The sequence below is a fragment of the Pelmatolapia mariae genome, linkage group LG23, assembly GCF_036321145.2.
Source record: "Pelmatolapia mariae isolate MD_Pm_ZW linkage group LG23, Pm_UMD_F_2, whole genome shotgun sequence".
Taxonomy (NCBI): domain Eukaryota; kingdom Metazoa; phylum Chordata; class Actinopteri; order Cichliformes; family Cichlidae; genus Pelmatolapia; species Pelmatolapia mariae.
Window position 1 is genome coordinate 42,927,054 of NC_086246.1, and position 16,335 is coordinate 42,943,388.

At 40.5% G+C, this 16,335-nt stretch overlaps 1 protein-coding gene across 1 annotated transcript in view; it reads right to left on the reverse strand.

Annotated features, from left to right (window-relative positions):
- Positions 1-16,335, reverse strand: part of scfd2 (sec1 family domain containing 2) — a 105,148-nt gene that overhangs the window by 40,468 nt on the left and 48,345 nt on the right. The gene's annotated exons all lie outside the window — the stretch shown is intronic.

Here is a 16,335-nt window from a genome sequence, read left to right on the forward strand (position 1 = left end):
ATGAATTAAAGAAATATAATGTGCTAGTTGGTAAGACTTAAACATGCTGGTAGGTGGGTTTTGTAAACCTTGAGAGAAGCAGTATAACTGGTTTGTTCCAGTGTTTTTTGCTAAGCTAAACTAAGATGTCAGTTGTAGCAAGCAAATTTTCCAAAATGAGTGTGCCAAGTGCCTCTGCATTTGGAAATGGCCAAATAAACCCCCAAACCGACCCAGTTCTGTTTAACACACGAATTATCAGGAGACGTCATTAAATCCTTTCTGCAAAAATCTAAAAATTCGACATATGGTTGAGCCAGAGGAGCTGTTGTTATGGTACAGAAAAGTACACTGCATCAGTTCTAGCAGAGAAAATTAGCAGCCATCCACAGGAGAGTAGGACATGTAGCACCCTCCAGGAGCAGCAAATGAGGGAAAACACAATTATTAACTTCTATATATAACTTTTGTCTAACTTTGTCGTGGCACTGGAGGCAGTTATATAAGCACAGCTCATAAGGGCCTATTAATGTGGAGTCGAAAATCCTAAAAGAAATAATCTATTAGCTCACCAGATATTAAAAGCTTATAGAGTTTATGAAACCATCTTTAATCTTAAAGTATAAATTTAACCCTGAAGAGTCTTATTTGCTGAAGAACGTATTTATTTGATTACGTCTGCTACTACAAATGTTTTGATGAACAGCAGAAATCCACCACGAGGATTATACTTTACATAAAACACAGCAGAGTCAAAGATATGCATGCTGCTGATTTAAAAATAATCTACATTTACATGTAGGTCGCAAAGACATCAAAAACTCTACAAGTGTGTGGCGAATCAGCGAGTAAAAGTGCTTAGAAGCCTTATGGCAAATGTTCAATCCCACACACTAGGAAGCATAATAATGTGATAACATGCATGGCAGCCTGGATTGCCCAGAGTGCAGCCTGGCTGCTCTGAAGCTCAAACCCACAACACCGTGCTAATGAAGAGCTGGAGGAGAGGGACGGCTTGTGGCCAACCTCACTGATGGGGTTATCATTAATGAACTATGGAGCAAGGGTGCCGTAATTCATGGCAGAGTATCATCTGCTCTTCCGAGGCTGCTTGACTTCCCAATGAAAGTCAGCCAGATGCAACGAGAAACAACCGTGATAACGGCTAGAACGCAATGTGATTTACATATGAATGTGATTTTACATACACACAGGTCTACTTTCTTCAGCTAAATAAAGAACTGTAATTACAAAAATAAGAAAGAAATTGGTTTTAATAATAATTGCAAACCACTTTGGACAAATTCATACAGCGCTAGGAGGAAACTGTTAACATACCAGGTTTCATAGTCTGAACGTGTTCCCAGACACTGCATAATTTATTTCTATTTACTTTACACGCACACTGCCTTAAGTGTTGATGTTGAAACACACTCTCACAAGAATATTTCTAAATACCAGAGATAATTATGAAGTTCAAAATTATTGCCACAAGAAAGGCTTAGAAAAACAACACACAAAAATATCCACTTGCCAAACTCATACTCGAGCACTTATTTAGGAAGGAGGAGGAGTTCTCAAGGTTTACTGTGAATAGTGTTAAGACATGTTGTTTTCCAAAAAACAAGACTTGAATAAAACTTGAAGACCTCATGTCTTGAATGTTACAGTACTTTGCAGCCGTTTTGAGCCCCTGACCCATTTTCACAAAAATTTGAGGGTGCAGAGAAAGAGGTTCTGTAAACGTATACCTCGAGAATAAGTGCACGCTTCCTGCTTTAGCCAGGACTGGGGTTCACACAGGGGGGTTAAGTGGTGAAGTACCCCACTCTCTCTCTCACTTTTTTATTTTTAACACTGAAAGAGTCGAGAGCAGGATTTTCAGTTCACTTGCAAACTCCTAGGCATGCACTTTAAAATCTCACATACTTATCAAATTATAGAAAGGCTCTGTTACAGACTTTATTGGAGCATACATCAAATTAATAGCCAATTTTACAACTACAAAAGAAACACTAAGTCTCCCATTAATCGCTTAATGCAAACAAAACTGTAGTTTCATAGGGGGGGAAAAACATCCAGGAGATGGAGAAAGATAGAGGAAAACAATGGAGGAGGACAGGACTGTTTATTTACTGTGTGCAAGGAAAAAAAGCCTCTCCAAAATGTCGCCTGGTGAGGACAGAAATGCTCCCACAACCGCAGACAAACGTCTGCTCGTACTCATGTACACATAGCTTCACACACAAACACACAACCATTAGACAGGAGGAGGACAGATAGAGGAGAGGGTGGCGCAGCTGATGAAAAGTGATGTTTAACCTTTGATCTTCACTCTGTAGCGTGTGTTTGTGTGTGCGTGTGTGCATGCAAGCATGTTAGAGTGTGCTGGAAGAAAGAGACTGAGAGTGAGTGTGTGTGTGTGCTGCATGATAAGTGTGCAATGCGCTCGGCTGCTCCCATGGGAGACAGCCGATAGATAACGCTGACGTTGTTCAGATCCTTTGATAATGGCTGCAGGGATGGAGCAGGAAGGAGGCGGGGGGAGCGAAGGCTTGTGGTGGCGGCTGTGTATGTTTGTGTGCTTGTTTGATGAGTGGGTGACAGTTTGGTCGGGTGGTTGTGTAGCCTCTACCCCATGGTGGTCACTGGGTGCTGCTGGTCTGAATTACATACTGCAGATGAGGGGATGGAGGGTCGGACAGCAGATCTGTGTGACCTTTAAAAGCCAAGTGTGCCTAGGGACAAAGTATGGGAATGCAGAATATTTCTATATGTGTGTATGTTAAAACGAGTGCCGGAAAAAGTGAGCAGTAGGGTCAAAGAAGGGAGAAAATGTGTTTTTGTCTGTGGGAAAGCAGAAAAGAGAGATTAGTTTCTATATGCGCTGGACACAGACTTGTGTATTTGTGCGAACAAGTTCTTGCATGACTGTTTATTGATTCTACAAAGCCATTACTGCATGGTCAAACTGAGGGGATACACATGCGATTGTGAGAGAGAGTTGCGGGTTTCACTGGCTTCATACCTGGAAGCCAAATAAACAACTCGGAACTGACCGATCTAAACGCAGAGCAATAAACTCACTGATATCTGAGACGCAGGGTCTGTTTACTGGCTCATCAGTCTACACACCACAACGGTCGTACTATACCTGTTTGTATGGACTACTGCTGCGCAAAACTGTGACATATTCCAAATCATAATGAAAGACAAAAAAAGTGAGGACAAATCTGATGTAAATTTCAATATGAAATGACTTGTTGTGAACCACAAAGACGTCTTCGGTGGTCACAAGTTTCTGTGAAGGGTACAGGAGGGGTGGGACGGAATAGAGAGCAGAGATTGAAGCCACATGTGGAGGAGTAGCACACATCACACGCGCGCACACAGACTGATTGATTAATCTGGATTTTTTTTCCCTTCTCTCTGAAAATTTCCACTGCAAAGCCAGAACAGACAATACTGCAGTGCGCACTCAGACTAACATGTCAAGGGTTTTTTTTTCCGGTCAGCCGCTTGCTTTACTTTAGTGTGACTTAGTCATATGATTATCTAGGTGACTCACAGGATTTTTCTCAACATGGGAGACTGATGAGGTGCTGCACTGGGTTTTGCTCACAAACTGGAGCTGTAGAGAACAAAGAGACTGAGGTACTCTTCATCTTTAAGTCTCAGTTCTACAAGAGCACTGTAGCATGACAGAGGAAGTAGTTGTGTTCTCCCCACAGACAACTATTCTATGAAGAAGTTTCTGATACTTCTCTAACTGTAGGACAGCACACGGTAGGAGGGATAGGTTTAGTCTCTGTGTAAGCCCGTGGTGATGAAGAAGGTGGAGGCTACAGAGGGATCAGAAGTTCAACATGGGACCTAAAAACAAAAAAAAAGAAAAAAAAAAAGAAAAGGGAAACTTGTGAAAATATATAGTTTTCAGATTTCTCTCCTAGGACGTTTCTGCCACTTAAAACTGGCAGAAACGTAGCTGGCATGTTGATTTTGGAATGACAGGCCTTTTAACTTCAATTTCAGTTCTACTTTTCAATGCCAGGTAGCCAAAAAAAAAAAACCCAAAACAAGGAACATGTCCTTGTAAAAAATACAGATAACACACTGGAAATGTTGCATGTAGTTCAAATGAGAAAAAAGAAGAAGTTTCAAAGTAATGGGGACATTTAAAGCATTGAAAAGCATTAATCAGCTTTCTGCAACATGAACATTACGGATAAAAGAAAGTCATTTTCTGGGCTAACGGATTACAGGAATCTCATTTCTGCAGCAAGATTTCTCCTAGAGAACAGCGATTTGTTGTGTAACTGAGTTTATTAAATGCACGAAACAGGACAAAGACTGTTGTTGTGACAGCAGATGAGGGGGGATGATGTAAATTGATGCCAACACTTTTTCACGATAATTCAAAGAATTTATAAAAGGCTAAAAGTGAGACTAAGTCATTTGTTAATTGCACACACACAAAAAAACAACAGATTTCATTACTAGTGCTTAATAATATTAACACTTCCAAATTAAAGTCGGCATAGGCGAGAAATCAGATTACTAAACTTCTTACGTGTTCGAATGGGAAGTAAAGGTGATTTCCCATTTACTTTAAACGTGGCATCGTTGTTGGTGCTAGATGAGCTGTTCTGAGTATTTCAGATCTACTACTCCTTGCTTACCTCCTGAGATTATCCCACACGATTACCTACAGGTTTTACAGAGAAAAAATACCCAGTAAGCAACCACTCGCTGGGGAAAATGCCTTGTTGATGCCAGAGGTCAGAGGAGAATCGCCAGACTGCTTTGAGTTGACAGGAAGGCAACATTATCACTCATTGCAACCAAGGTATGCAGAAGACCATTACATGACACGCACAACATGTCAACCTTGAAGCAGATGGGCTACAGCAGCAGAAGATTACATCGGGTGGTATTCTTGTCAGCTAAAAACAGGAAACTGACACTTTAATTCACACAGACCGATCAAGGTTGGAAAACAGATGACTGGAAAATGATGCCTGATCTGAACATTCAGAAGATTTGGTCAAAATTGGGTCTGAATTAGGTCTGCCTTGTTTCAATGGTTTAAGCTGCTGGTGGTGGGGTAATGGTTTGGGGGATGTTTTCTTGGCAGAGTTTGGGCTCCATAGTACTTGATCATTGTTTCAATGCCACAGTCTAACAGAGTATTGTTGACAACCCCATTATCCCTCCCTAAGTCTATCCCTCTTTTGATGGTTAACAAAGCTTAAATGATCTCAAACTAATTTCTTGAACATAACAATGAGTTCACTGTACTTATATGCCCCCCACAGTCACCAGATCTCAGTCCAATGGGGCATCTTTTGGTTTGGTGGAAAGGAGCCTTGAATCACTGATGTGCAGCTTACAAATCTGCAGGAACTATGTGATGCTGAAGACACCCAAAGCTGGTATCCAGGAAACGTAAATAGCAGCAAATCTGCTGGTGTGGCCATAAACACCACATTCACCACAGCCCAGGTCGTTTGGGGTGACTATCCTCTGTATGCTCCTTGTCCGGCTCCTCACCTTATGTGCCTCCACTGCTGGCCCAACCACTGAAAAGTGCTGTTCTGTTTCTGAGTCATGTCTGGAACAAGTGATGATCCTTGACATGAAAGTTGGGTCAGCTTCACACAGAAGTTAATGTTTGCTTTGTGAGCAAGTTCGGTGAAATCGCAAATGAGATTCTGCAAATGATCAGAACGGGACTTTTGTAGGGCGATCCAAACTTAGCAGGAGCAGTTGAAATGGTGAAGAGGTGCATTTGACCCTAAAGAAGACTGGGCCAAATTTTAATCAATTACAGTTTTTTTTTCTTTTTAAACATGCAACTTGTATACTGTCCAACTTCCTCCCTATCATCCTACCCATCTTCTTTTTTTATTCATATTTATGTATTCTAGGTTGTTGTTAGTTCTGCTTTTTTTAAACAACATTTCTCAATGTTGTGAGTTACACATACTATATTTCTTTGCACTCATTATCACTGGCTGGCTGAAACAAATTTAAATACAACTAAGATTAAGTGAAAAAAATGGGTTTTTTAAAAAAATTGTAAATGATGCAAATTGAACTTCATTTATAAATAAAATATGAGGCTTTAACAGGAAACATGTTTGCGCAACAGTGAGCAAGAAAGGAATGAATTTCAAGAGAGTAGTCAATGCCAGATAGAGAACGGGGGGCGAGATAAGAAGGTGAGTCCCACAGACACAGAGGAAACCTCGTATCACAGGAAGCTTCTCTTGCAAATGTCAGATCCTCCTAATCGTGGCTTCGCTTCCCTTTTCAGTCCCTGGAGCTCGACATCATATGAGCACTTACAACGATACCCACAAACCAAAGGGAATCACATGTATACTTACCCATACAGGCAGGCATCCTACATAAACATCACATCCTGCTGGGTTTTAGGTCCACATCAAAGTGGATTATAGGGTGGACGAGCGCTACAGTGACCGCTAGCAGACATAGCACTTATTATTACTGACCTTGATATGTTGACGCCACCCTTGTTTTAAGGAAATGTTGCAATGCTTCATCTTCACAAAAAAGTGCACAAATATGTAGTCTTTTTATATGCCTGTCATTTTCTATTATTTTAAGGTTCATTTTACTTTTAATCGTATACTGTGCATGCATTTTTACCTGCGTCTGAGGGCTGACAGTCTTACTTCTGCTGAAGACATGCATTATACCTCTTATAAAAGTGAGTCAGCAAAACCTAAACAACTCAGTTCGCCAGTTTTATATGAACCAGTCCTGCATAAACACTCAAAAGAGAAAAACCAAAAAAAACCCAGCTAATCTGTACTTCCATGCTGCAACATAGAGCTGTCACAGATGAACTAAGAGTAACAGCATCACAGTCAAGTTCAAGTGAGAGAGTGTTGTGTGTGTTGAACCACTTGACTACTGCAGCGATGCAGAGGCCTAGCAGAGGCTGGCTGCTCCCACCTGAGAGTTTGTGTATGTGCCCAAGTGCCTACGCGGGTAAAGAGACCTGCCAATGCAATGCTATTAAATGCACATTAGTGTGTCTATGACCGAGTCTCTCAAACATTTTGTGCCCAAGGCACACCTAAGGAAAAGCCAAAATTTCAAGGCACACTTATATGGCATATCTGCACAAAACCACTTCTATGTGATCTGACACATAATCCGTTTGTTTGATTGTATTGTAAGCCAAAGGCACTTTAAACAGCTCATTTGTGGCCGTCTGAGGTTTCTTTGTCTCTGTAATAAGCTCCACTGCAGCACTGATCTCCGCTGCCTTATCAGACACTTTCACACAGTCCAAAAAACAGTCTTACTGCCTCTTGTTGAGATCATGACCTCTTTTGTGGTTTCTTTGAGGGGGAATGTTTGGTTTCCAAGTGTCTATTGAGCTTGCTTGGAACCATGTTAGCATTAACCACCTTGTCCCAACAGATTACACACTTGATCTGAGTAATGCAGACATCCCAGGTCCACTCATACTGACACACAGGGAGCTTCTGCATACTCTTTAATGAGTAAGATTGTTGATAGTTAGTTTTGGGTTGCGTCACAAAAAAAGTTTCTTATCTTCCTCTCTGTCAGTTAGGACCTTTGATAAGTCATGCTATCATAATTTGTACCATTTGCAACAAAGTGAACAGACTGGGGTTCCTTTTGACATAAGTTATTTTTAAGAACTTGTTCAGGGCATAGAGCTGAACCTAAATGCAGATTCAGTGAATTAGCAGTTTATTGCAGTTGTATGTTGCAATAACAATTGAAGTATTTGTGCTTTGAGGCAGAAATGGGCCAGCCAGTAGTGGCAACTACTGTTCTAATAGTACTTCACACACTTAGCACACATATATTCTCATTTTAAGACTATCTGAAAAGAATTCTTTATTTCAGTCGTAATTCTGAGTCTGTTTAATACACCAACATGCTGCATTAATATCACTTTGCCAACACGTGTAGCTAAGTGAATGAGTGTTTCATTGGAGAGGAGAGGTTGCATACAACTGTGAAACCCTGGAGAGATGCTACTAAAAGTTGTGTATGCTTCCAGCAGCAATGCAAGGAGAAAGTCTAAAGAGGGAGGAGGTGTGGAGAAGAAAACAGGAAAAGGAGAAAATTAAAACCATACTCTATATCCCTTCCTGGAAATATTACACCCCTTTCAGAGGATTTTCTTAGAATTTGCTTTTGCTACTGTATGGAGAGGAAAATTAAAGCACAGTCAGAAATAGTGAGTTCTTTCAAAGTGGAAGCAGTAGTTTGTGTGTTCTGGGTCAGGGATGAGAAAGAGCTGTATTACAGGAATAGTGTAAAATAGGAGTAGGTGGGCTGTCTTGGCTTTAACTCAAGAGTGCGACAGTTATAAAGAAGGTGTGTGTGTATATGTGTGTGTTCTAATGTGTTTATTCTGGGGGGGCGCTGAGTTTATACTGGCCTTACTGCAGCAATACTGGCTGCAGAAGGTCCTTATCGCTGTCTACACGCCTACACGACGTGGATGACCATGATTAATGGTAGTGGCAGTGCTCTCTGCCAAAATGGTACTCGCTTTGTGAAGAGACTACACAGAAAACGCTAAAAGAACCAGTTCATTCCTCCTTCCATCTCTGCCAGTCAGAATGAGACGTTCACCTGGACAGAGAGTCGGATGTGATAGCACTGGGCTCACAGACACAGTGCAGATGCCAAAAGGCTGTCGGCAACAGAGAAGTTAACATAAGTCCAGTGTGTGCATGTTTAAATGTCTGCAAGCAAAACAGAATAAGAATCAGTAAGAGGGGACCAAGAAGCAGACTGAACTAAGAGAAGATCAGATCGAATGATGGAGAGGCAGACAGAAGATGTGATGATGGAATAAAGCTCTACTGACAATAGGATTTAAAAGACATAAGATATCTTCCCCAACGTCATATACTTTGTCAGACTCTGTCCCACAACAGGGACACTCATCTACCAAAGGCAAACAACTAGAACACTTCACATTTTTGGATTTGTTTTAAAACATTAAGTATGTATTGAAATGAAGTGTGAACATGAAGCAAGTGTCCAAATAAACACTCTTGATTTCAAATGGTGCTTGAATTTGTTAGTGCCACCAATTGCTTGGTTTCCTAGCAACTTGCTGGCTCTTGTGTTTTTAACTACAAGTCTGAACTGGTCATGAGAACTAAATCACTTATCTGATAATACAGCTTTCTCCTAGTTTAAAAGCATACAATTTAAGTTAACTGATGCCTCTAATTTGGCTGTAGGTGAGGTACCTATAGTGCTTAAGTGTGTGGAAAAAGTGCTATATGAAAAACTAAATTGCTGCGAGTGATCCTTAAGGGCAGTCAGTTCTATCCCAATGATAAGGAAAAATTAATGGATTATTACGTGTCTAGCAAATTTTAAATTTAAATTGTTTTTCATATTTAGCTTAACTGAATTTTCTCTTACTGGATTATGTGTTTATCTTGAATCAAAACTAGGATATGTGAGCCACACATGAGAACCATGTATCTAGGCTCTTAGCGCATGTACTGTTAAATAATTTACATGAAAAATAATCACATCTTAGCCGATGTGTCACAAGACAAGGCACGTAGACCATTAAGCAACTGAGGAAAACAGGGCAGGAATATAAGGAGGGATGGAGTTCAAATGTTCCCTAAAACTGAGGCCCCCTCTCATTTCTAAGGCCTGTGTCTGCTCAGTCGAGAGGTCAGCGGAGTAGGTGGAGCAAGGAGATAAGCCTATCTGTGACTGTGTCCATCACACTCCTGAAGACACCAACAGACACAACAGAAAATGACCAGACACCAGATGGCAAGTAAAGAAAGACTCCTTTTTACTCATTCCTTACTATCTCCTTCTATCTATTGGCTGGACCTGCAGTTCTCAGTAGGGACACTTTGATAACATGGACCATGATTGAAGACCAACTAAATACACCCCGAATGTAGTATGTCATAAACCAAACAAAGCTGGGGCATACCATGGAAGACAAAAGAACAGAAACTAAAGGGGAAAAATGGGGGAGGAGAGAGAAAAAAGTGTATTTTCAAGTCTCTCTGCATGATGAGGGGGTGTAAGAGGAGAGGGGCTGTAAAAAAGAAAAGGAGGAGGTGGTGGGGGCGTTCCTGTTGGCTCAGCGCTTGATTAACACCAGGCCTGACAGGAAATAACCCGGCCAGTTCAGCGCCAGGAGAGCTTCCATCTGGTATCGAGGCTGAGTCCTCCACCCAGGAGAACTCCGAACTGAGCAAAAGTGAATGAAACCGTTTCACTTCCAGGACTGCTGAGAATAATTCCACTGCTTGTACAGGACACTGCTGCAAACACTGTCATTCTGTTCCTGTTGTTTGAGGTCAAATGAGGCAAAAGCAGTGCAAAGCTGCGGTCTTTCAGTCTAGACCTCGATAATCAAGATCACCTTCTTTTATTTTATCAGTATTCAATATGGTTATTAGGTTACTTGAACATTCAGTGACGTGAATGAGGTGAAAGTTAGACTCCGCTGATTCAAAAAGTTACTTAGGATGGTTGTAGGAGGGAGGAAAGGGGACAGTTTAGGGAGGAAAGCGGGTACATTTGGAGAGGTCATCTTTCACTGCTGACTGGAATTCTAAATGTAAACAAGTTCTTCCGCACCAACAGATAAAACGCAGATATGCTGTAAAACCAAGTGGGTCTGGTGAAAAACTGGTGACTCACATGCAGGCATCGTGAACCACACTTCTACACTTATTCATGAATACTTTTTGAGCTATGACCATGCAACTGCAGAAAAATTGCACAGAGACCTCCGCAGACTCAAACAAAAACATCCTCTGAGGCCTTATTTAAATTCTGCTGCAGGCTGTAAAGCAGGAACCTATGTATGTAAGTACAGACCCAAAGATGTGTTTGTGCAGAGAGGCATGAATGCTTCGATCAGCCTCCTCAGCCGGCTCGCTGTCCAGAGGTCAAAGTGCAACCCACGCCTGCACTGACGCGTGCGTAGAGGCCATGGGCCGCGCTCTCATTTAGAGTCCCTCAGGAGCCAGCCTCTATGCGTCTCTGGTATGTATTTCTTCCTTTGCTTTGTTTAGCAAGCATGTGTGTATGTATTTGCAAGTCTGTGTGGGATCTCGATAGTCTCCTTTTTCATCAAGCCCAACTCCCAGCAGAGAGATAAGTGCTTACAAGCCTTTTATGATGTGCATTTCCTGTCATAAATAAGAAGCAGAGGGATTCTCCAACGAGCGCTAACACACTCCATAAAGCAAACAGAGGTGTAAACTCCACACTGGGCCAGTTCTGTGAAATCCACCCAACAAACAGCAGCTACTGCTGACTAAAATGATTTGCTGCTGAGTGATCAAATCACAGGTATCATTTATAGTTCATGCAGTCAGTACACTTAACAGTCTCAGAAAAAATCTTAAAACTGTGATGCAAATATACTTCCCCCCAAAGGACTTTAATGGTTTTCTAATGTGATCAAAATAGTGGATTTGTGAGTATAGTAAGTACAATAATAACAAAAAGTATAATATGCAGCAATATGCAACTGAATGTGGATCCATCCATCCATCCATAGATAGCAGGGGCAAGTGAAACACCAAAAACAGGATTCAATACTTAATAGTTTTGAAAAGAAGGTTTAATAGGTTTAAACTTAGAGACCAAACAATACAAGAAAAGACAATCAAAGTAATAAATAGTTTATATGAACAGGAAAGCAGTTGATTAACCCTGAATGAAAGTTGCATGAATGTAGAAGCTTTAAACATACCACAAAAAATTCTATGAAAATCCATGAAAAGGTCTACTTTTAAAATATTTCTTCTTTTTCCCATTAACAAGTATAATCACTTTCAGCTTCCTAGACTTTATGTCATCAATACGTTGTTATTTGAAACACAACATATCTTTTCAATTCAATGGACGACACGCCAAGAAAATGTTACGAGAAACTGAAGCAAAGACAGACAGAAGCTCTGGGCTGATTTCTCCAAACAGTATGTGATTCATCAGCATCTACACATTTTCCCTTTAGCCCTGTCAAATGGCAGGTATATTACATAGCTAGCAGGAAATAAGAAAAGGTATAGTATCTGGAAGCAGTGCTGAGAAGCAACCACAGTGTTGACTTGGGAACAGATTTCTTGGGTGCTAGACTCTGGGGCTCATCAAGCTCTGTGTGTGGCCCAGCCTGCTAACCAGGCCTGCCTGGCCCGGCAGTGAGGACTCTGATGAGCTTTTGCTAATTAAAGCCTGAACTCCAAATCTTGAGCTTATCTGATGAAGTGAACTAGAGAGAACAACGCCACAGGCTGCTTTGTTCACCCTGGGGCGTACGGTTTTCACCTCATATATGTATGCATATGTGTTTGTATAACAGTAGCGGAAGTAAAGAGAGACCACCAATTAAAAATAATTGGGACTAATTTCATAAACATAGTGCAACAGGGGGAATATATTTAATCAGGCGTAATCATTAGACTAACTTATGCTCCACTTCCCCCCCTGCAACCAGCTAGGTGCTTAAGGGAGGAGAAGAGAGAAAGGAGAGATGTAAGGAGGCAGAAAAGAGAGAAAAGGGGGAGAAATGGAAAAAGGAAATATAAAAACAAAGAGAAGTAAAGTTTAAAAAGTAGGCAGAGCGTGTTGGTGGCCAGAGTTATGTGAGATCCCTTTCATGTCCCTTGACTGGCCCATGCTGCTGTGCCAACCCAAACAGCAGCATTGGGGAGGTCCAAGTCTCCGACTGCTCCCCTCTTCCTTACCCTGTGCACACCCCACTGACAGGATGAATAACAAACAAAATGTGCGACTGAGAAACAGAGTGAGAGAGAAGAACATGTCGTGTAACCATTTCAGTTAAGATTTTCCCTAGAAGTTCCCTAGAATACTGTGACTTTCTTTCCTTCTTCTGTCATCGCAGTGAGTAAATCATAAGCATCAGCACAAATTGTGGACTGCCCGCCCTGTACGCCCCCACGCTGACATAAGTATAGACAAACTATGATCCATCATCTAGCCAGCTAGATGTCATAGAAAAGGGAATTAAGAACATTTGAAGCAGCCCGATTTCTTTTTGTCTTCTGCACCCCAATGCTGAGAGAAAAGAGGGAAAAAACAGAGGGAGTAGGTTTGATTCTAAACCAAAGAAAACCAAAATTTACCAGGGCTGACAGGAAACAAATCCATAAAGCACAAAGGAATGCAAATTTTTTGCTCTCTTACCACCATAAATGTAGTTTTTGCCACAACTGAATGAGGGATTAACAGTAAATGCTCAGAGCTATTTACAACCTACACACATCACACACACCACATCCACATACACTACAGTCTGCCAGCAGCCAATCACATTCTAGACTTCAGGACAAACTGAGCTGCTTCTCCAATCCCATCATTTGCTCTCTGTGTGCTGCGTTGCCTACAACCAATCCAGATCGTTCCAGATGTGGTGTTGGCTGCGGAGCATTTGGTTTAAGAGCTCATTTCCCAGTCTGGAATAAGTGGAACAATTTTCTTGGATGAATACTGTTCAGCTCTTTAATCAAATCCATACCCTAATACAACAATACATGCTGCACACACACTGCAATATGTCTATAGTATATAGACACATGCTAACAATGAAAACAAAGCATCGCCTTTGCACAAATCCAAATTTACAACTTAAAGAAGCGCTGCTACAAGAAATTACTGGTGATATTCTAGCCATTATATTAATTTATATCTATTAAAAGGTCTTCAAGGGCTTTAAATCATCCCCTTGCACTGGCCAACATGTTCTCTCACTACCACAAACATTAACACTGCAGTTTATTTTGAGGCAGCCCCATATTCATGGTCCAACTGCCATAAATATTTAGTAGTGTGCCAAATCTTTTGCTTAAAATAGCCCCTCAAAATTATAGTATTTACTCCAATTTGAGTAATTTTACTAAAAACAACGCTGGCAAAATGAAATTATTATTTTCATAACCAATTTTTTTAAAGGGTTGGGACATATGAACTTGGGTCTCAGTGTCACAGACTAAATGGAAAAGTGAAAGATTATTACACATTGTTAGTAATCATTTTCTGGGATTTTTGATGGGGTAACCACAATTAAAATAATTAAAAAATTAATAATGTCTTTAATTTCTTTAATTTTTGGTTCATAGAGCTTTGTGACTCCGTGACACCTTAATGGGCTTCTTGGTCAACTGTTGCAGCTGCAGTGCTCATTATTAAAATATAAATGTGAGCATAAATAAATTTTGGGTCTGACAAATGAAGCCAATAAGGTAACCTGCATTCTTTGTAATGGACAATTCCTCAATCAAGAAAACCGATTATACATAAGGCTTCTTTGCTCTATAACCACATTAAGCACTTCCCACAATGAGTTTATGGTTAGTACTTTTAAGACTTACTGAAGATATTCTGTTCATTTTATATGGCACCCACTAAACAATGTCCACAAATAAAGTAATTTGCTCATCGTGCATCAATTATAACTCAGAGCTGGCTGCTAAAGGACACTCCTGACTCCAGTTATGCAAGAACCCCTAAAATGTGTTGACAAACTGCTTATACAGCATGTCAGTAAACTGTAGTCTTAACTCCCATTGCTAGTTCGTTTGATTTCTGGCCTTAAAGTTGAGTTTAACTCATGACCTCACCTTACTGTGTCACTAACATTTAAAAAAAAAAAAAAGATTATATTTTGTTGACAGGACTGAAATGTTAGGGTGGTTCCTGAATAGCATTCAAACATTACTACTATGGTATAATTTAGCTTAAGCATTTACATAACATTAATAAACGTTTTAGCCAATGGAAAACAGCTGATCTCACAAGTTGAAATGCTCATCTAACTCTTACTGCCTTTCTAATCAATGAGTGTGGGGGTGGGAGCTAACGTAGCAGTACTGCCTAGCACTAGCACTGTCAGTTCACGAAGAATTTTGGTACTCATAAAGAACAAGTACTGTCGTTTTCAGCATTATGGTTCTGGTTACTTGCCTATGGCCGGCTAGCTTTATCTGCTTAGATGACAACAATAAGATAAACCACCTTTTTTGGAGTGCATCATTCTCAAACATATGAAGCTAAATAAAACTGATGAAACAGCTTTTTCACAGCTAGCGTGTTCTAGTTTAAAAAAAAAAAAACGCAAAACGTATTTCATATCCAGAAATGGGAAAAAAAAGTATGTTTATGCTTTTTCATGTCAAGAATGAAACCTCACCTTGCAGAATCAGATGTAACATATAAACATGCCAAATTTATCATTGACAGTTTATCTATAAAATCATTCAGTATTTATCCAAGGACTAAATAAATGAGTGTGGCAAATGATAATGTATGCTGACTAATATGAGAAGATTTAACTACAAGATTAGAATTCCCTTTTGTTTGAAAGACACCGAGTTTTCTCAAGGTACACATATATATGCTACTGTGGAACCGCCTCTGGCTGCCCCGCCCCCCCAAAAAAGGACAAGAATAAAGTCTGGAAGCTTGTTTACTCCACCGTGGACTCTCGAGCCCTCAATTTCTTCAAATGTTAACACTGTCTACAAGGCTTGATATTTGCCACACACATGCTGTCTGAATATATTTAAAAGTTAACAGGAGTTTCATGAAAACTAAAGTCCACGGGGGCTGGCAGCAAACATCGAACAGAAAACAATTCCACACGAGGAACACCATTTCCTGAAGATGCTCTTTAATTAAGTTCCCAGAAGGAGGTAGTTAGAAGGGTTAGGGTGTGTTGCTGCTTACTATCACAAACTTATTTGTCCTTATTTCTTACTCCCTTTTACTAGCATTCTGGCTTGTGTATATTATTCTTGTGTTTCTGCACTATATTTGTGCATGCACTGTGTGTTTCTGTGTATCTGCATCGTGTTAGCTAAGCTCTGGCTGTGTACTGTAGCCAAGGGGAACAAAATAAAAGAATTTGTAAAAACATTGTTCTCATGGCGACCAAGTTTCTTTGAATGTCTGGTTTTCATTTGAGTCCTTTAATTGGGGAGAATGTCACAATCAATGTTTTGCTCTGGATGCTGAAAGAGACGACCTCCCGACTCATGTTACCCCAGCCAAGCACTTCATCGACTGCCATAAAGCCTTTCTCGCAGACATTCGTGCATGCACACAAACACACACACACACACACACACACACACACACACAGACTCAAATTTAAAAGAGTGCACACACTGCCAAATTACACTGAATGGGCGAGACGTGCGCAATGTGAGCGCATACACACATTGTTTTTTTTCTGTCTAAAGCACACCTGGCACACCATGACAGGCTAATTTGCAATGAAGTGTTTATAACAGAGAGTCAGGTTTTTAACATGAG